At 37.9% G+C, this 21808-nt stretch overlaps 1 protein-coding gene across 1 annotated transcript in view; it reads left to right on the top strand.

Moving 5' to 3' along the window:
• Window positions 1-21808, top strand: part of HOMER1 (homer scaffold protein 1) — a 126603-nt gene that overhangs the window by 81985 nt on the left and 22810 nt on the right. The window lies entirely within an intron of this gene.

Genomic DNA, 21808 nt, shown 5'->3' with positions numbered 1-21808 from the left:
TAATGTCTCTGCTTTTTAATATGCTGTCTAGATTGGTCATAACTTTTCTTCCAAGGAGGAAGTGTCTTTTAAATTCATGGCTGCAGTCACCATCTGCAGTGATTTTGCAGCCCCAAAAAATAAAGTCTGTCACTGTTTCCACTGTTTCCCCATCTATTTGCCATGAAGTGATGGGGCCAGATGCCATGCTCTTAGTTTTCTGAATGTTGAGTTGTAAGCCAATTTTTTCACTCTCCTCTTTCACTTTCATCAACAGGCTCTTTAGTTCTTCACTTTCTGCCATAAGGGTGGTGTCATCTGCATATCTGAGGTTATTGATATTTCTCCCGGCAATCTTGATTCCAGCTTGTGCTTCATCCAGCCCAGCGTTTCTCATGATGTTTCTGCATATAAGTTAAAGAAGCAGGGTGACAATATATAGCCTTATCATACTCCTTTTCCTATTTGGAACCAGTCTGTTGTTCTGTGTCCAGTTCTAGCTGTTGCTTCTTGACCTGCATATAGCTTTCTAAGAAGGCAGGTCAGGTGGTCTGGTATTCCTATCTCTTGTAGAATTTTCCACAGTTTGTGGTGATCCATATAGTCAAAGGCTTTGACATAGTCAATAAAGCACAAATAGATGTTTTTCTGGGACCAGTCTGTTGTTCCATGTCCAGTTCTAACTGTTGCTTCCTAACCTGCATACAGGTTTTTCAAGAGGCAGGTCAGGTGGTCTGGTATTCCCATCTCTTGAAGAATTTTCCACAGTTTGTTGTGATCCACACAGTCAAAGCCTTTGGCATAGTCAATAAAGCAGAAATAGATGTTTTTTTGGAACTCACTTGCTTTTTTGATAATCCAACAGATGTTGGCAATTTGATCTCTAGTTCCTCTGCCTTTTCTAAATCCAGCTTGAACATCTGGAAGTTCACTGTTCACGTATTGCTGAAGCCTGGCTTGGAGAATTTGGAGCATTACTTTACTAGTATGTGAGATGAGTGCAATTGTGCTGTAGTTGGAGCATTCTTTGGCATTGCCTTTCTTTGGGATTGGAATGAAAACTGACGTTTTCTAGTCCTGTGGCCACTGCTGAGTTTTCCAAATTTGTTGGCATCTTGAGTGCAGCACTTTCACAGCATCATCTTCTAGGATTTAAAATAGCTGAAGTGGAATTCCATCACTTCCACTAGCTTTGTTTGCAGTGATGCTTCCTAAGGCCCACTTGACTTCACATTCCAGGATGTCTGGCTCTAGGTCAGTGATCACACCATCGTGATTAACTGGGTCGTGAAGATCCTTTTTGTACAGTTCTTCTGTGTATTCTCGCCACCATTAGCCACATGCAAAAGTGTGGTCAAAATAAGCCTGACCCTCTGTTTCTGGAAGTTACCCATCTATAGGTCATTTTTTAAAAAATAGGTCATTTTAAATGTGCATTTATTGAAAATGTGATTTATTGAAGTCATTTATTGACCTTGTCTGTGTGCTGGGACAAAGGGACTAGGATTGCCCTCAGGAGCTTTGTGAGGCAGTAGAACATGTGTTTGGTGGTGATGGTGATGATGCAGAGATAATGACTCATGGAGTGCTCTGGAAGCCCAAGAGAGCCCCAATTGTTTTCATAGCTACTTCAGCACTCTCTGGTCTTGTAATTCCTTTTATATTCTTTTGAGATATCTGAGTGCTGGATACTATGACTACATCAGTGTACAAGACAGACATCTCTGTTCCCCTGATGTTTAAACTTAAGTTGGGAGACCAAGAAAAATAATTAAATAACTGTATAATTACTGTTATGAAAAGTATCATACAAGAAGAGATCCAAGGTAGAGGACAGGTAGGGATATGTCTGAATCGGAAGAAGCGGCCTCCTGGAGCAGTCAGTCGTCAGGCAGCCTCAGAAGCGGCCTTGGAGAGTGTGGAGGGAGCCCTCCAGGCCGAGCGAGGGGCCCTGACTTCGCCTTGAGCCCCTGGGCTGTTAGTGCTCTCACCTGAGGTCTTGGTAGTGACAGTGGAAAGCATCTCTGAAAAACTGGGATGGAGAAAGAGGATTTTTCACTCTGCAGCTTTGAGAGCAAGGAAATAGGGAAAGACAATGATGTTTCCACTCCAGAGCTTGTAAGCCATTTGAAAACAGTATCTATGCCTTGCTATTTATCCTTGAGTTCACATTGGTAGAATGCCTGACATGTAATAGGTGTGCATTATTGTTCACTATAAACACGTAGGTGTTTTATACATTTGTTGACTCAGGTAACTGGTTAATTGTCCCTTATGTATTAGAGGTTTTTTTTTTCTTTCTATAATTAGGGTAGAAATTCTTTTGAGGATGAGAAAAATATCATATACATTTATATCCCCCAATATTAGATAAAGCAATAAATGCTGTTGATTTATCACTGATTGCTTGAATTAAGCTCAGAAATTACACAAACTGATAGCCTTTTTTGTTATCCAATCACCATGCAAATGACTAAAATCACATGACTAAATAAATCAGAAACTGGTAAAGAACCTGCCCGCCAATGCAGGAGACATAAGAGATGTGGTTTCAAGCCTTGGGTTGGGAAGATCCCCTGGAGGAGGGCTCGACAACCCATTCCAGTATTCCACCTGGAGAATCCCATGGACAGAGGAGCCTGGCAGACTATGGTCCACAGAGTCGGACACGACTGAAGTGACTTAGCACGTACTCAGTGCATTGATAGAAAACAAACTAATACTTCCTCGATTGTTTGGTTTTCTCCAAATAGAAATCAAGAGCCAAAGTAAATAAATTCCTAAATTTTATAGAAATTGTCACATGGTTGTCAATGGCTAAAATTTTAAGAAAGAAGTACTTTTGGCTGTGTTATAGATCCATAACATAACTTAGCACTGTTTATTAATATCATCTGTGATATAGTCTTAAGTGGTATGAGTAAATGGAACCTAAACTAAGTTTGTCTTCCTTCTTGAATTTCTCTGTTCACTTTTACAAAAATGCATCTGAACGTGTGTTTATACTCTCAAAAGATTAACATTTGTAAGTTGCCTATTAAGTTAGTTGCCACAAGTCATTTCATTTTAATATAATCCTTAAAAAAACTTAGCTTGGAACCTAGCTTTTCAGATCTATATTTACGTAGAGCTTCTCCTAAGTCTTAATTTTTTCCAGCTTGAGATATAATGACATGTAACATTGGAGAAGTTGAAGGTGTACAGTGTGTTGATTTGATGCATTTGTACATACTGCAAATGAGTGTGTTAGCTAATACCCATGTCAGGTCGGTCACATTATTACCAGTTCTTTTTTGTGGTGAGAACATTAAAAAACTACGCTTAGCAACTTTCAAGTATATAATACAGTATTGACTATAATCACTTTGCTGTTCATTAGATTCCCAGAACTTATTTGTCTAAGAGCTGGAAGTTTGTCCTTTGACCAACAGCTTGATTCCTTTTCCCCCAGCCCAATCCCTTGGTAACAGCCACTGAGGTCTTTGTTTCTCTGCATTCAGCGTTTTTAGATCCTACGTGAAAGTGATAGCATATAGTATTTGTCCTTCTCTGACTTACTTCACTTAGCGTAAATGTCCTTAAGGTCCATCCATGTTGTGGCAAATGACAGCGTGTACTCTTTCAGTTCAGTTCAGTTGCTCAATCGTGTCTGATTCTTTGCGACCCCATGGACTGCCGCACTCCAGCCTTCCCTGTCCATCACCAACTCCCAGAGCTGGCTCAAACTTATGTCCATTGAGTCGGTGATGCCATCCAACCATCTCGTCCTCTGTCATCCCCTTCTCCCCCTGCCTTCAATGTTTCCCAGTATCAGGGTCTTTTCAAATGAGTCAGTTCTTCACATCAGGTAGCCAAAGTATTGGAGTTTCAGCTTCAGCATCAGTCCTTCCAATGAATATTCAGGACTGATTTCCTTTAGGATTGCCTGGTTGGATCTCTTTGCAGTCCAAGGGACTCTCAAGAGTCTTCTCCAACACCACAGTTCAAAAGCATCAATTCTCTGGTGCTTAGCTTTCTTTAGAGTCCAACTTTCACATCCATACATGACTATTGAAAAAACCATAGCTTTGTCTAGACAGACTTTTGTTGGCAAAGTAATGTCTCTGCTTTTTAATATGCTGTCTAGGTTGGTCATAACTTTCCTTCCAAGGAGGAAGTGTCTTTTAATTTCATGGCTGCAGTCACCATCTGCAGTGATTTAGGAGCCCCCAAAAATAAAGTCTGTCACTGTTTCCATTGTTTCTCCATCTATTTGCCATGAAGTGATGGGATCGGATGCCATGATCTTCATTTTTTGAATGTTGAGTTTTAAGCCAGCTTTTTCACTCTCCGCTTTCACTTTTATCAAGAGCCTCTTCAGTTCCTCTTCACTTTCTGCTATAAGGGTGGTGTCATCTGCATATCTGAGGTTATTGATATTTCTTCCAGCAATCTTGATTCCAGCTTATTTGTAGTGGCTGAATAATATTTCATTGTGTATATATACCACGTTTTTACCATTTATTAATGGACACTTAAGATTGTTTCCATATTTTGGCTATTGTGAGTAATTCTGCAGTGACCATGGGATTATAAGTCTTTAATTTGTTTTTTAAAAATCAGTAACAATCACAGTGATATAACTTAACTAGTTGAAAAGCAAAAAGAAAAAAGAAAAAAGAAAAATCAGTCATTACCAGCTCATAAATTATTTAGGTAAGAACTTCACTAATTTGGGAAACATAATATATATAATAAAAACTCTTCTAAAGCTGAACTGTGTAGTTATTTGGGTTGATTTTCTGAAAGCTGTTTATAAACCAAGTAAACTTCAAGGCATATTTTAGTGCCAAGAGCCTAAATTTAGTAGAATCTGCATTCATTTGTAGAAAAGAGCATAGCAAATAGTTACAGAATGCCCTTGAAGTCATTACACAGATATTCATATGTTTTATAAAATTATTTACTTTTACATGTAAATGTAAGTAAAACATCTCTATAATATAAAACCTTTTGATTTTGAGTTATGTAGTGACCGGGATGTCTGTTGTTTTCATATCCTCAAAAAGAAGTATAGAGATCCTACTATATTAGTCAATCCATATTTATAACCATTATCCATTTCAAAATATGCTTTGCAAATTCTGCTGTGGTGTGAAGGCCTTTGGAGTAATAACTTAAATCTGTTTAATTCATACTTTATCAGACTCTCCAAGACTTTGATCTCAACTTTCACATTTTCATTTCATTTCTGATAAGTGTTGATATAGTCTGATAATTGGACTTCCCCAGTGACTCTGCAGCAAAGAATCCGCCTGCAATGCAGGAGACATGGATTCAGTCAGGAAGATGCCCTGGAGAAGAAAATGGCAGCCCCCTCCAATACTCTTGCCTGGGAAGTCCAGTGGACAGAGGAACCTGGAGGTTCCTGTAACCTGGTGGGCTACAGTCTATGGGGTCGCAAAGAGTCGGAGTTGGACACAACTTAGTGACTGAACAACAACAGATCTGATAATCTGAATTTTATTAATCCACGTTCTAAGCTAGTTGAAAGATATTTAGCTGCATGGCATTCTCAACACCCTTATATGTGACTGCATATAGCCTATTATAAATAACAGAGCAGAGGAATAGCACATGTGAAAAATTGCATTATAGTTTAGTTGGAAAAACAGTAAGGCAGGAGTCTTAATTCAAATTTTAGCTCTGTTGTTGTTATATAGGAAGTTCCCATCCATAACAACATTTGGATTTAATAGACAGTTAATTCAGTTACTTAAGTTTGGTATATGTGAAGCCCACATCACTGATCTTGGTATCATATGTGATAGCTTCACACAAACAAAAAAATCTTTCAAAGTCCCAGATTACAGAAGAAGTATTAGGGCCAGGGAAATTCAAGTTTATGGGATGGATATGTTCAAATCTGTCACTGTTGCTAGAAAAACAATACAAAGCAAATATCCTGCTGGTAATGATTTTAGTTGTATCATCTTCCTATTGCTAAAGTGGTGACCCGTGCTGAACTAATCTGAAGTTGGGGTACAGCCAGTCTTCATCAGCTTGGCCAGTAAAGTTGGTTCTTGGAGTTTGGCTTCCATCCAGGCTGAGTAGGCAGACTTTAGAGGGAAGTAGAAAAAAAAGTCTGTCTTGATAATAGTCAATTAATCAGAGCAGACTAAGCTGTTACTAATTCTGAGCTATATTGTCTTAGTACCATCTCCCTTCTTAAAAGTTCATTTGCATAATTCTTTTGATCAGGGCCCTTATTTTTGCATATGATATACATACCTCATGTATACTTTAAGTGAAGTTAATAATGATGATCTGCCTCAACTAAAAAGCAGTAATAGTTGCAAGTAAAATTTTATCTATACTGCAATTCAGACTTCAGTGATTTGAAGTTATGTCTTTTGACTCTGGCCTCATTTTTTAAACAAATTTAAACTGAAATGCGGGGCTTCCCTGGTGGCTCAGTGATTAAAAAACCCTCCTGCCAATGCAGGAGACGTAGGTTTGATCTCTAGGTCGGGCAGATCCCCTGCAGGAAGGCATGGCAAACCACTCCATTATCTTGTTTGGGAAATGCCATGGGCAGAGGAGATTGAAGGTGGGAGAAGGGGACAACAGAGGATGAGATGGTTGGATGGCATCGCCGACTCAATGGACATGAATTTGAGTAAACTCCGGGAGTTGGTGAGGAGGCCTGGCGTGCAGCAGTCCATGGGATTGCAGAGTCAGACACGACTGAGCGACTGAACTCACTGACTGAGGACCCTGGTGGGCTACAGTCCATGGGGTCACAAAAGAGTTGGACACAACTTAATGGCTAAACAGCAGTGGCAAACTCAAATGCAAAAGTTCTCTGATTGTGAGTACCAAGTTAAATTATTGATTACAATTGGTTTCTAAAAAATGAAAAGTTTTCATAACAAGAAATTGGAAATCAGATCTTATTGAAAATTATATTTTCAGTAAACACATTTACTGAATAGTTTCTACTCAGTTTTGACAAAATCTCTGTTAATAGCATCTTTTCCATTCTGCCAGTACTGTGATTTTTAATTCATAATGTTTTTCCTCAGCAGTACTAAATATTGTATTGAACAATTTTTTAGGATGGACTTTAAGTGACCTACTTTGCAAGAAAACAGGCATCTTATTAGCCTCTAAAACTTATGGATAGACAGATGAAAATACTCATTTCTTTCTTGAATAAAGTATGATGATTATAATGCTCTTACCCTATAAATAAAAGGACAGGCTTAATATTAATTGATCTCATTTTTCATAGACGATAGATGTGTATTCATAAGAGATAAGAGAAACATAATTCTTTTTTTTTGTTTGTTTTATTTTCTTTTATTTTTATTTTTTTCTTTTCTTTTTTTTTTTTTCATTTATTTTTACAAGTTGGAGGCTAATCACTTTACAGTACCGCAATGGGTCTTGTCATACATTGACATGAATCAGCCATGGATTTACATGTGTTCCCCATCCCGATCCCCCCCCCCACCTCCCTCTCTACCCAGTCCCTCTGGGTCCTCCCAGTGCACCAGGCTCGAGCACTTGTCTCATGCATCCAACCTGGGCTGGTGATCTGTTTCACTACAGATAATATACATGTTTCGATGCTGTTCTCTCGAAACATCCCACCCTCGCCTTCTCCCACAGAGTCCAAAAGTCTGTTCTGTACATCTGTGTCTCTTTTTCTGTTTTGCATATAGGGTTATCATTACCATCTTTCTAAATTCCATATATATGCATTAGTAAGCTGTAATGTTCTTTATCTTTCTGGCTTACTTCACTCTGTATAATGGGCTCCAGTTTCATCCATCTCATTAGAACTGATTCAAATGAATTCTTTTTAACGGCTGAGTAATATTCCATGGTGTATATGTACCACAGCTTCCTTATCCATTCATCTGCTGATGGGCATCTAGGTTGCTTCCATGTCCTGGCTATTATAAACAGTGCTGCGATGAACATTGGGGTGCACGTGTCTCTTTCAGTATAATTCTTTACTTAGTATGTAAGTCTGTTTCCCTGAAGACACATCCCCAATAAAACACTCTAACATCAAGTTCTGCCTAAGCTTCCAGTGGAAGTTTTTAGTCACTAATCAATTATATAAGAGGGAAACCAACACAAGTATTGACTTGCATGAAGGTAATAGATGCAAAAATCACAATATCACCTGGAGTAAATTCTTTTCTTTTCTCATTTATGAACTAGCAGTAGTCTACTAGATAGGTTTTCTCCTTTCCCTTATACCCTCTCTTCTCACCCTTCACAGTCAGAAATCAACCTTACCACTTTATGAGAATCATTTTTGTTAACTTACTCTCTTACTCCTCATTAGTTTGATAAATTTATTTCAAGGTTTACACCAAAGGTTTAAACTTACAAGCAGTGTATCCTATGGTCCCTAAGGGTGACAGCAAAAATCATGGAGTGTTCACCTGGTGTGGTTTCACTTGAATTATATCCAAGTTATTTACATCATTAATCAAAAATATCTCTTGTGAAATATTCAGTGTTAAACCTTTCTAGCTTTATAGCTCACTGAAGACTTCCAGGATTTTTTATTGCTTGTGCATATACAAAAGGCACTAGCGTTCGACTGGTACGTGCTTTCCTCAAGGGTACTTTTATTTGGGCTGTTTACTCCTCAAAATCAATGAGAAGAGTTGGTATTAATCCTAATTTTACAGATGAGGAAACAGACGCAGTGAGATTAAATTACCTTCCTGAGGTCCTATAACTAGCAAGCAACTAGAACCATGACTTGAACCACGTCAATAACAGAGTTCTGAGCCTGCACCTTTTAAAAATTGAGCTGTAATTAATATATAACATTGTATTAATCTTCGATGTTTCTGAGCCTCTACTTTTAATCACTGTTTCACAGTTTGTTCTTGCTTAATGTGTACTTTTAACAGAATTCTTCACAACTTAGAAATTTCTGTCTACAAAGTGATACAGCTGCGCATCAGGCATTTTGAAGTAATTTGCTTCAGATTAGTAACTTCCTCGGAAAAGTCAATGGCGTTTCAGATTCTTTACCAGAACTCAGTCAAATTCTGTAGTTTATCTGATTCTAGATGGTCTTTGATAAGACTCACTGTTATTTACATAATACCAGGAAAAAAACATTGTCAATTTAAACTGACTATAACAGCTCTTTCAGATATATTTATACATAGATGTTAATATATCTGTGTTAAGACTTTGGTACGTATATAATGGACGAAAAATAAATGGTTTAAAAGTTCCTATAATTTCATCAAATTCAGAGTCCAACTGTTCAATTCACTTTGATTCTATAATTTATGTCCAGTTTTTAACCCAGTATTGTCTTTTGGGGCTGTAAATAACATTAGTGATATAGTGTTTCTTTTCTTTTCATTTATTGTTATTAGTTGGAGGCTAATTACTTTGCAATACTGTAGTGGTTTTTGTCCTACATTGACATGAATCAGCCATGGATTTACATGTATTCCACAGTGTTTCTTTAAAGACAACTTTATTCTTGTCTCTGAGACTTTCTTCCGAGCCATTGTTTATTAAAAGCTTTAATATTTAAATTCCAATTCAGTTCTGAACACTGTGCTTCCTAAGTGTGGCCATGCGATTTCCCGTTCACGACAGGTCTGTCTTTAAAACTTCATGGCGACCACGCCTTCATCTGTTTGCCAGTAGCCATCACATTCTGTACTGTGTGTTAATGCAGACATACCAGGCTCTGTGCAAAGATAATGGATTGTGAGACAGGGAAGGAATCTGAGCTGGAAAGTAAAACTTGGGAGATGATTGTGGCAAACATTGAAAGCAAGGGTCAGAGGAGGCAGCGGTTTAGAGGCAGGTGCCAGAAGCAGAGTGAGGAACGGAGCAGTGGGACCGTCTGGTGAGAAGGTCCCAAGGATAAGCATAAGGATCAGGAAGTTGCTAGAATTACAGTCAGCTTTGAGAGGCACCTTGTTAGACATTTATGCAAACTTGGGCTTTCAGCTGTATATCTAGTAGAAAATCCTTTCGTATGCTAGGCTCTTTAAATACTGTTTATAAACAATACAGAGTTATTCTCCTTTCATTTAAGAGATTTCTCTCCTTTTTTAAAAGTATAACTCATATTGTATCAACAAAGCGTCTGTTTCTCAGTGGGACTAGCTTGGGTCCGGTGGGCCCCATGAGAGCCCCTCGGGACACAGGGAGGTTGAAGTCCACGGAGGCCGCTTCTGCGCCCACGGGTGTGGAGGGCGGAGAGGAGAGAAACCGGGAGGCAGGTCCTGAGACCCAGCAGCGGCTGGGCTGCTCGCATCAGCCCTCCGACTTTCATAGTTGACGGAGTGACCTCCCTCCCAAGATTAATGTCGGGAAGTAAGCCTGTTGCAGCCTATTCTTAAATTCTCTTTTTAAAGCTTCTCTGGATATTTTTCATGGTTTTACATAATTAACATGATTACTAGGAAGCATATACAAAGAACTACCTTTTCAGAGATTGATAGTGGATGTTGGACCAGGAGGTATGGAAGAAAGGCAGCTTTCTTCAGTCCTGTAACTAACCATTCATGTATAGGATTCACTCCACAGGTTAAATAAGTGCATTGTTTGTGCCTAAGACTCTTATTTTGTTAGCCTATCTGTTAGATAGTACTTTTGGAGAAATTTTTCTTTTAGATTTTACATAACTAAGTTAATGAAGTTTACTACTTTCTTTCTGATGTTAGATAAAGAAAAACAGTAAAATTCCAGTTTAAGGAACGTTTCAAATGATGTTTTTGGAGTGTTTTGAACTCCCTCATCTGACTTCTAGAGCTGAAGCCAACAGGAAACCAACTGGTCCTTTTTGAAGGGAGACTTTACCAAATAGTCACAAGAATGAAGAATTATTTTGCCCTTATTCCAGCTACAGACATGAGATCATAGTGGTATTTCAGTATCCCTTCTGACTCACTGATGTGTCTAGCTAAACAGTTTCTTCATGAACAGTTAATGTGAAACTATCAAAACTATACCTGTAAAAAAGGATCAAATTAGTAGCTAGAGAACCCCAACATTTATTAAACAAGTATTCTGAAATGTAACATGTCAATTTAAAATTTTGGTATCAATTAATCCCAAGGTATTCATTACTGCTAAAAATCTGTGGCAGGGAGGAATGTGATATCTTAAGAGTTGTAGATTAAAGCAAGGAACAATGTTTTTGCAAAATTGCAAGAATATGCCAAGTATTTAACATTATATGTAAGGGCTGATCGCATCTGAGATAGCTCACATGTGGACCTTCCTTCAGTTTACTCCAGAATTCATTATAAGCCGAAATTGTGGAGGATATTCTAATATACTGAATGGTGAAAGAGATATATAAAGAAGCTGTAAAAAGAAAACAGAGCAGATTGACAAAAAATCATAAGCATTTATTTCCCGAGTTGTGCTCTAGAAAGACAGATTATTAAAGGAGTAGCTTATGAGGTACAGGAAGCAAAAATGTTCCCAAAGATTCAGATTTACCAATAAAGATGAAATTTTGGTTGATACTGCAAAACTGCCTTAATGACACATACGTATTTACCTTGGAACGAAGTATAAAAAGTGCATAAACACAAAAATTTGGGATTGAATTGCTCTGCTATAGTATTCATTTTGGGCCTATTAGGTTTCAAATTGTTGCAGTTTACTCTACTCATGTGCAATATGCATAAAAGTATTTGATGTGACAATTTTTTCAGCATTTGTTTTTTAGTGCACTCAGGAGTACTTTGAGGCTCTGCAGAGGAAATAAGAAAAAGGTTAATGGGAACCCATTGATCAGCTTCTCTGTGGCCAGACATCACTACTTAAAATATATTAGAGGTTCAGAACATGTTCAAGGATATGAAGTTACAGCAAGTTATAGTATTTCAAAGCTTTGTATGTTCATCTTTTTGTTTCCTGTTCCAGGGGCGTTGTTTTAATTTTTTTCCTGCCCAAATCAGTTTTGATTACACCTTGTCTATGCCCATCCCTTTCCTTTGTGTATCTCTGCCTCTCCAACCCTGTTTCTCCTGTCTGCTGCTTATCACCATCTCCAGTTGCCCTCCCCTCCTTCCTTTTTGTTTCCAGCTCTTTTATTTGAGTCCCAGCTCTTCTGTTTCCTGCCCACCCAGTCCCTTCCTTTGCCAACAAATACAGTGGAGTAGCCTAGAGACCATTCTGCCCAGTTTAAGAAGACCTGACTTTCCAGCCCTTACCATTTGTAGTCCCGCAAGTCACAAAAAGAGTATCTAGGAGGGCTTAGACTTTTTTTTTCCTTTTAGTTGTGTGATGTTTTTTATTTGAAGTATAATATAAAGTAAAATCCATCTTTTCTAGTATCTCATTGTATGAGTCCTGACACATGTGCAGTTGTGTACACATCAACACTCTCAAGGCAGAGAAAGGTTCAGTCGCCCCCCAGATTCTCTGCTGCTCATTTGTAGTCAGCGTCTCTCTGGTACCAGCTTCTAGCAACCAGTTAATCTGTTTTTTTGTCCCTCTAGTTTTGCCTAGGGCTTCCCTGGTGGAGCTTCCTGCGTAGCTCGGTTGGTAAAGCATCAGCCCGCAATGCGGGAGACCTGGGTTCAATCCCTGGGTCGGGAAGATCCCCTGGAGAAGGAAATTGCAACCCACTCCAGTATTCCTGCCTGGAGAACCCCATGGACGGAGGAGCCTGGCAGGCTACAGTTCATGGGATAACAAGAGTTGAACACAACTTAGTACTATCTTTCTTTTCTTTCCCTGGTGGCTCAATTGTAAAGAATCTGCCTGCAATGCAGGAGACCTGGGTTCGATCTCTGGGTCAGGAAGATCCCCTGGAGAAGGGAATGGCAGCCCACTCGAGTATTCTTGCCTTGATAATGGCATGGACAGAGGAGCCTAGTGGGCCACAGTCCACGGGGTTGTGAAGAATTGGACGCAACTGAGTCACTAATATACACATAGTTTTGCATTTCCCCTAAAGTCATGTAAATGGAATCATACGTTAAAAACAGAATGAAATAATGTAGTGTATAGCCTTTTTTTTTCTTTTTAAAAAATTGTGGCGAAATATATATAACATAAAATTCATTATGGTCAATATTTTAAGTATACAGTTCAGTTCTTGCATGCTCAGTCATGTCTGATTCTTTTTGAACCCATGAACTATAGCCAGTCAGGCTCCTCTGTCCAGGGGATTTTCCAGGCAAGAATATTGGAGTGGGTTGCCATTTCCTTCTCCAAGGAATCTTTCTGCACCAGGGATCAAACTTGTGTCTACTGCATTAGCACGCGGACCCTTTACCACTGAGCCACCAGGGAAGCCGGAACAGTTGAATCGTGTTAAGTACACTCACATTGTTGTGGAATCAATCTATAGAACTCTTTTCATCTTGCAGAACTGACATTCTACACACCCTTTAAACAAAAATTCTCTATTCCTCTCTTTCCCTAACCCCTGCAAACTACCCTTCCACTTTTTGTCTCTACAAATCTGACTATTGTCAGTAACCTGGTCTTCCCTGCTGGCTCAGTGGTAAAGAATCTGCCTGCAATGCAGGAGATGCATGTTTGATCCCTGGGTCAGGAAGATCCCCTGGAGTAAAAATGACAACCCACTCCAGTGTCCTTGCCTGGCAAATCCCATTGACAGAGGAACCTGGTGGGCTACAGTCCGTGCAGTGCGAAGAGTCAGACACGACTTAGCAACTAAACCACTACCATAGGAAACTTATATAGGTGAAATCATATGGTATTTGTCTTTTTGTGACTAACTGAGTTCATTTAGCGTGATGTCCTCAAGGTTCTTCCATATTGTAGTATGTATGAAAGTTTCCTTACATTTTCAGCCTCAGTAATATTCCGCTGTATGTATGATGTATATACCACATGTTGTTTATCTGTGAGTCAGTGGACTGTTGGGATGCTTCTGTCTTTTGACTATCATGTATAATACGGTTGTGAACACTGTTGTACAAATACATTTTAGATATTTACCAGTAACTGGAATTACTAGATCACATGGTTATTCTATTCTAAATTTTTTGAGGGACTGCCATACTGTTTTCTATAGCAACTTTCCCATTCCCACCCATAGTGCACAAGGGTTCCAATTTCTTCACATTCTCACCAACATTTGTAATTTTCTGCTTTTCTGATAGCAACCATCCTAATGGGTATGAGGTGGTATTTCATTGTGAATCTGATTTGCATTTCCCTAATACTAGCAAGGTTGAACATCTTTTTTTATTGTTTACTGGCCATTTGTGTATCTTCTTTGGAGAAATGTTTATTCTAGTCCTTTGTCTATGTTGTGATCAGCCTACTTGTTTTCTGTTCTTGAATTGTAGGAGTTCTTCATATATTCTGGATATATGTTTTGCAAATTTATTTTCCAATTTGTAGGTTGCCTTTTCACTCTCTTGGTTGTATCCTTTGATGCACAGAAGTTTTAAATTTTGCCATAGTTCAAATGTATCTGTTTTTACTTTTATTGTCCATGATATATCCAAGAAATCATGTACAGTGTTGTGAAGCTTTTCATATATATTTTTTCTCATGAAGAGTTTTGTAGTTTTGCTCTTATGCTTAGGTCTTTCGGAGAAGGTAATGGCACCCCACTCCAGTACTCTTGCCTGGAAAATCCCATGGACGGAGAAACCTGGTGGGCTGCAGTCCATGGGGTCTCGAAGAGTCGGACATGACTGAGTGACTTCACTTTCACTTTTCACTTTCATGCATTGGAGAAGGAAATGGCAACCCACTCCAGTGTTCTTGCCTGGAGAATCCCAGGCACAGGGGAGTGGTGGGCTGCCATCTGTGGGGTCGCATAGAGTCGGACACGACTGAAGCGACTTAGCAGCAGCAGGAGCTTAGGTCTTTGATCCATTTTTAGTTATTTTTTGCATATGATGTGAAGCACAGAACTAACTTCAGTCTTTTCCATGTGGATATCCAGTTTTCCCTGCACCGTTTGTTGAAAAAATTGTCGTTTTCCCATTGAATGGCCATGGCAACCATAGATGTGAAAATCATTTGATCCCATATGTGAGGGTTTATTTCTGGATTCTGTTCCTTTGGTCTATGTGTCTGCCTTTATGTCAATACTATGTTGTTTTGATTACAGTAGCTTTGTAATAAGTTTGAAACCCGGCAATGTGAGACCTCTAACTTTGTTCTTGATTTTTCAAGATTGTTTTGTCTATTCAGAATTTCTTGAGATCCCCATATGAATTTTAGGATGGATTTTTCTATTTCTCTAAAAAGCACTGTTGGGATTTTGATAGGGATTACATTGAATTTGTAGATCACTTTGTGTTGTATTGACATCTTTGCAATATTAAATCTTCCAATCCATCTCCATGGTATGTCTTTCTGTTTATTTGTGTCTTTAATCAGCAACTTATTTTCATTGTACAGGTCTTTCACCTTCTTGATTAAGTTTAGTTTCTAAGTAGTTTATTCTATTTAATACTGTTGTGAATAGTATTGTTTTCTTAATTTCCTTTATACATTGTTCAGTATCTATAGAATCACAACTAATTTTCGTGTGCTGATTTTTATATCCTGCAGCTTTGCTGAACTCATTTGTTAGTTCTAACAGCTTTTTTTTGTGGAATCTTTAGGATTATCTATATATAAAATCATGTCATCTGCAACAGAGATAATTTTACTTCTTCCTTTCCAATTTAGATGCCTTTTATCTATTAATTGCCTAATGCCTCTGGCTGGGACTTTCTGTACCATATTGAATTTTAAGTGGTGAAGTAGTAATCCTTCTCTTGTTTTCTCATCTTAAAGGAAAAGGCTTCATTCTTTCACCTCTGAGTCTGATATTAGTTATGTGCTTTTCTTATATAGCCTTTTTATGTTAGGAAATTTCTTTCTATTCCAAGTTTATTGAGTACTTTGAATCACAAAATGGTATTGAAATTTTTCAGTGCTTTTTTTTTTACATCAGTTGAGATGATCACGTGGTTTTCTCCTTCGTTCTTGCTAATGTGGTATCTTATGTTGATTGTTGTTTGTTGATCCACTCTTGTATTCCAGAATCTCTCTTTATTTTTTAATCATGTCTTTCAAAGAGAATGTTTCAATTCTTATTCAGTTCTCTTTTCTTAATTTTTAAAAATGGATCATCTTTTTGGTGTTGTATCTAAGCAGCCTTTGCCTACCTGAAGGACACATAGATATTTCTATGATTCCTGCTAGAAGTTTATGTTTTGATTAATTTTTGTAAAGAATGTGAGATATGAGTCAAGATTCTTTGTTTTTCCTTTTGTGTGTAGTTGTCTGGTTGTTTCAGTACCATTTGTTTAAAAGACCATTCTTTCTCCTTTGGGTTGCCTTAGACCTTTAATTATAGCTATCTTCATTTTAATCATTATCAGATATTTTCCTGTCTTTGTGGAGATCCAAGTTTCGATTTTGTATCATAGCCTTCCACCTGAAGAACTTCTTTAATATTATAGTATATGTCTGCTGGTAATGAATTCTCTCAGCAGTTGTTTGTCTGAAAAGCTGTTTTATTTATTTCGCTTCCATGTAGAGAGTTATGTGTGTAAAGTTCTGAGTTGAGAATTGTTTTCTTTCAGGAATGTCATTCCTTTGTCTTCTGAATTACTTAGTTTGCGATATAATTGTTGCTTTTGTTCCTCTGTGTATAATGTGTTTTTGAGCTTTTTGGATTTGTGACTTAATGTATTTTATTATTTTTTGAAAATTCTTAGCCATTAACTCTTCAAATATTTCTTCAGCCTTTTTTTTCTCTCTCCTGAGATTCTAGTTACACATTTGTTGAACAGTTTGGTATTGCCCCACATCTTAGATGCCCTGTTTCTTTTCATTCTTTTTTCTATTTGTGTTTCAGTTTGGCTAATTTCTATTTGTCTGTATTCAAGTTCACTGACTTTTATGCATCTATGTCAGGTTTACTGATGAACTTGTCAAAAGATGTTCTCATCTCTTTTATATTCTTTACTTCTGGCATTTCCATTTGACCCTTATAGTTTTCATGTCTGTTGAATTCAACATCTGACAATATAGGGTATCCTCCTTTTCCACTAAAACCTTTAACGTAGCTATTTCATATTCTTTGTTTTTGAAAGTTTACTTTTAATTGGAGGATAATTGGTTTACAGTGTTGTCTTGATTTTTGGCCTACAGCAACATGAATCAGCGACAGGTAAACACATGTCCGCTCCTTCTTGAACCCCCCTCCCATCTCTCACCCCATCCCGCCGCTCTGGGCTGTCACAGAGCTCCAGACTGAGCTCGCTGCATCATGCAGCATGTTCTCGCTGGCTGGCTGTTTACGTATGGTACTGTGTATGTTTCAGCGCTACTCTCTCAGTTCATCCCACCCTCCCTTTCCACACCGTGTCTTCAAGTCTCTCCTCTATGTCTGCATCTCTGTTGCTGCCCTTCAGATGGGTTCACCAGCACCATTTTCCTAAGTTCCATATATATGCGTTAATACATGATATTTACTCTTCTCTTACTGACACGCACTTCACTGTGTATAACAGGCTCTAGATTCATCCACCTCACTAGAACTGAATCAAATTTGTTCCTTTTTATGGCTGAGTAATATTCCACTGTATATATATGAACCACAATTTCTTCATTCATTCATCTGTCAATGGACATTTAGGTTGCTTCCCCTAGCTATTGTAAATAGCGCTGCAGTGAACATTGGGGAACATGTGTCTTTTAGAATGTGATTTTCCTAGGATATATGCCCAGTAGTGGGATTGATGGGTCTTATGGTAATTTTATTCCTAGTTTTTAAAGAAATCTCCACACTGTTCTCCACAGTGACTGTATCAGTTTACATTCCCACCAACAGTATTCCTTGTTTTGACAAATTCTACATTGGCGTTGTCTATGGGTATGACTCTGTTGATTGCTTTCTCTCTTGGCAATAGGTTTTTTCCCCTTGCTTTTTTGGTATGTCTTATAATTATTTTTTTATTGATTGCCAGAAGCAAGGCATTCAATGGAGATAAATAGTATTTCCTCCTGGAGATGGGCCTGATTCTTCTGCTAGCCTGTTTGTGTGAAGGTCAAGCTGGTTTACTCAGGGGCTGACCTGGATTTGGAATTTGTTGTTGCTATGGTTACCACAGTGCATCACAGGCTTTAAACATGTCTAGCATTTCCTTGTGCATAGAGTTGAGATTTGACTGCTAGAGGGTTTTCTTCCTGTTTCTGCTCCTTCCTCAGCTTTTGGTCTTTTCTGTGTACCTTTGCCTCAGAGGGGTCTGTCTCTTGACCTCCCCCCAGCAGATGGCTGCTATCAGCGTGATGGTAGAGGATAGGTTAAGATTCTCAATATTCCTTATCCACTCAGTCTTGGGCAGGCACTGAATCCCAGAGTGTCAGGGTAGGGCTTTCTCAGTGATCCTGTCCCTACGAGTAGCAGACGAATTTGGCCTTGTAAACTTGAGAGTCTTAAGCAGGAGTTTCCTGCCCCTTCCCCCAAGGTTGGAGAACTCTAATGGTCTCAGACTATTTTTTGTCCTTTTCACGGGCTGTTTTAGGGTTTTATTCTCCTACTTTTCATCTGTGACTGGGAGGGTGACAGTAACAGGATTTTCTCCCCTTCTCCCATGGCTTAAGGCTTTGTTTCCAAAGAGGAAAAGGGTCCTGACCACGCGTTGTGGCTTTTCCACAGTGATAGCCTCTCCATTCACCCGAGGATCCCTGGAACTTCTGTCACTGTGGAGTTCGGGGCCCAGCATAGTGGCACATGGATGCATTCTGGTTCACTAACCTGGAAGCTCTCCAAACCTCGTCCTTATTGGGTTTTTAGGATGGCTCCATTACAGACATAATTGATTAAATCACTGGCCATTGGTGTTGCTGGTCCCTCTTCCCTCCCTTGTAATCTAGGATTGAGACTGAAAGTTCCAGCTCTTTTCACGTGGTTGTTTCCCTTAGCATTCAGTCCCCTCATCTTAGGGCATCCCTCCAAATCACCTTATTAACATAAACTCAGCTGTGGCTGAACAGGGCTTCTTTATGAATAACAAGATGCATTTCACCTTTGTGGCTCTGGATCAGTTTCAGAAACTAAGGACAGAAGACCACATATTATTAAAAAAGACACTCCCATTACTCTTATTGCTTAGGAAATTCAAAGGATTTGGGGGACCTATTGAGCTAGGAACCATAGACAAAACTAAAATATATGTTTATTATGAATCACAATATTTTAGATACATAGTGTGTTTAAGCTACACATAGTGTTAGTTTGTTTGCTGGGGCTGCCCTAACAAATAGCACAGGCTAGAGCAACTTGACAAGTAGACATTTATTTTCTATAAGCGGGAAGCCTGGGAACAAGTTGTTGATGGCGTTGTTTCTGGAGACCTGTCCTTGACTTGCAGGTGGCTTCTTCCAGTGTGTTCCTCTCTGCATGTTTGTGTTCTAATCTCTTTTTATAAGGACACCAGTCATATTGGATTAAGGATCACCCTAATTACCCCATTTAATTTAACTACCTCTTTTCAGATCCTGTCTCCAAGTATACTCATATTTTGAGATACTGGGAGTTAGCACTTCAACATATTCATTCATGAGTGGACACAGTTCAGCCCATAATGCAAAAAATTGGGGAAAAAAAAAAAACCAGTGGGAATGTAGAACTTTCTGTGATGATAAACAATTTTTTATTTTTGCTTTCCTATATGGTGGCCACTAGTCACCTGTGGCTATTGAATATACGAAATGTACCCAAAGGGATTGATAAACTAAATTTTTTTACTCTATTTGGTTTTGAGCACTTTAAGTATAAATGGCCACATGCACCTAGTGACTAACATTTGGACAGTACAGATCTTAACTATTGTCTTCGTTTGACATACGAAGAACTGAAGGTCAAAAGAGTTGAGAGACTAATCTGATGTCACACAAATAATGATTGAAATAATTGCAAAGTAGGCTAAGTTTTCACATTCTTAATGAGTTTCTCTACCTATAGATTATAAAATAAAACCTAGAGAAATAAAATGTAAAACACTCCCATTTTTGTTCTTTTTCCTTTTATAAAGACAAGATAATCTTATGTTACAACTGAGAAATTTTCAACATGTGTTTTAGAAATATTCAAAATCATTTCTCTGCTCTTTAATTTTTAAGAGGTTTGATATTTGTGTGTATCAAGTGTTTAAATTAGTTTAATAAGACTTTTGTTGTCAGATTGTAGAGTCTATTTAAATAAAACTAATGTCTGTAGTGGAAAAATTGGTAGATGATTTAAAAATCCGTATTCAGTTAGAGCAGATGAATCAGTGTATACTTTATCAGAAAATCTGAATCTGAAAAATCATTCCACAAAAGAAGAAATGGGAAGTGCGTTCTCTTTAAAGATAGAAATGGGTTGTTAAATTAATATGTGTTAGTCACTCAGTCGTGTCTGACTCTTTGTGACCCCATGGACTGTAGCCCGCCAGGCTCCTCTGCCCATAGACTTCTCCAGGCAAGAACACTGGAGCAGGCTGCCATTTCCTTCTCCAGGGGATCTTCCCAACCCAGGGTTGAACCGGGGTCTTCTGTATTGCAGGCTGATTCTTTACTGTCTTTACCTGGGGAGCCCTGTTAAATCAGTAACTTGTTTGATTTTGTCCTTTCATGTTTGATGAAATTTTTTCTGTAAACTTCAGAAAAAATGTTAAGTTTTCATTTAAAACTAATTTTAGCTGGGAGGGGGTTCAAAAGGGAGGGGATATATGTATACCTATCACTGATTCATGCTGAGGTTTGACAGAAAACAATAAATTTCTGTAAAGCAATTATCCTTCAATTAAAAATAAATAAATTTTTAAAAGATGAATAAATAAAACTAATTTTAGAATTACAGAAAAATTGCAAAAACTGTACAAAGAACTTCCATATACCCTCACTCAGCTTACCTTCATGTTAGCATTTCACATAACCATAATATAATTTTCAAAACCAAGAAATTAACATTGATATGATATTACTAACTAAACTACAGATCTTAATTTTCACCAGTGTCCCTTTTATGTTCTAGGAACCCATCTGGATCCCATATTGTATTATTTCTTCTGAGTCTCCTCCATTCTGTTTCTCAGACTTACCTTTTCCTGACACTTTTTAAGTGTGCCAGTCAGTTTTTATGTAGAATGTTCCTCAGTTTGGGTTTATATGTTTTTTCAAAATTGGAATGATGGTTATGCATTTTTTGAAAGAATGCCACAGAAATGATCTTGTTACACTGATATGTATTCTTACTGGTGATGAGATTTAGAAATATTGATGATTGAAACAATGCTTTCTTTTATACTATATATATTAAGATTACTATAAAATATCAGTCCACCGAAACATTTGCTCTGTGATGCAAATAACTTCTCAAAAACTAAAATTCTGATTAAAGAAAGCTATTATCATTACTAGTTAGTTAATGGGATGAGGTTAGTAGAATTTCTCTAATAGCAGTAAGCTGTTCAATAAGGAGAAAGAGAAACCACCCTTTTTTCTTTGAAATTAGGTAATTCTTTCTTCATTGGAAAGTTAAGAAAGGAGTTATTGAGAGGGCCCTTCTCACTTAACAAAATTGTCTTTGTAATAGAAAATTGTCTTTGTTGAGGTACTTAACTCTGGGTAACTTAACAAGTAGAACGTAAAATGAGGAAAAAGTGATTGGTTTAGTTTTGTTGTATAAGTGACACTGGAATTCTATCAGAGTTATTAGTACCAAGTTCAATTTATTGCAGCAGATTTTTATATTGGGGGCATTTAAAAACTCTGAGTAAGATAAAATAAGTCAACAATTTCAAAAGAAATACTTATATTTATTTATTTGATAGGTTTTATTCACTAGGAG

Source organism: Muntiacus reevesi, chromosome 7 (genome assembly GCF_963930625.1).
Source record: "Muntiacus reevesi chromosome 7, mMunRee1.1, whole genome shotgun sequence".
Taxonomy (NCBI): domain Eukaryota; kingdom Metazoa; phylum Chordata; class Mammalia; order Artiodactyla; family Cervidae; genus Muntiacus; species Muntiacus reevesi.
This window is presented reverse-complemented; position numbering and strand designations above follow the sequence as displayed.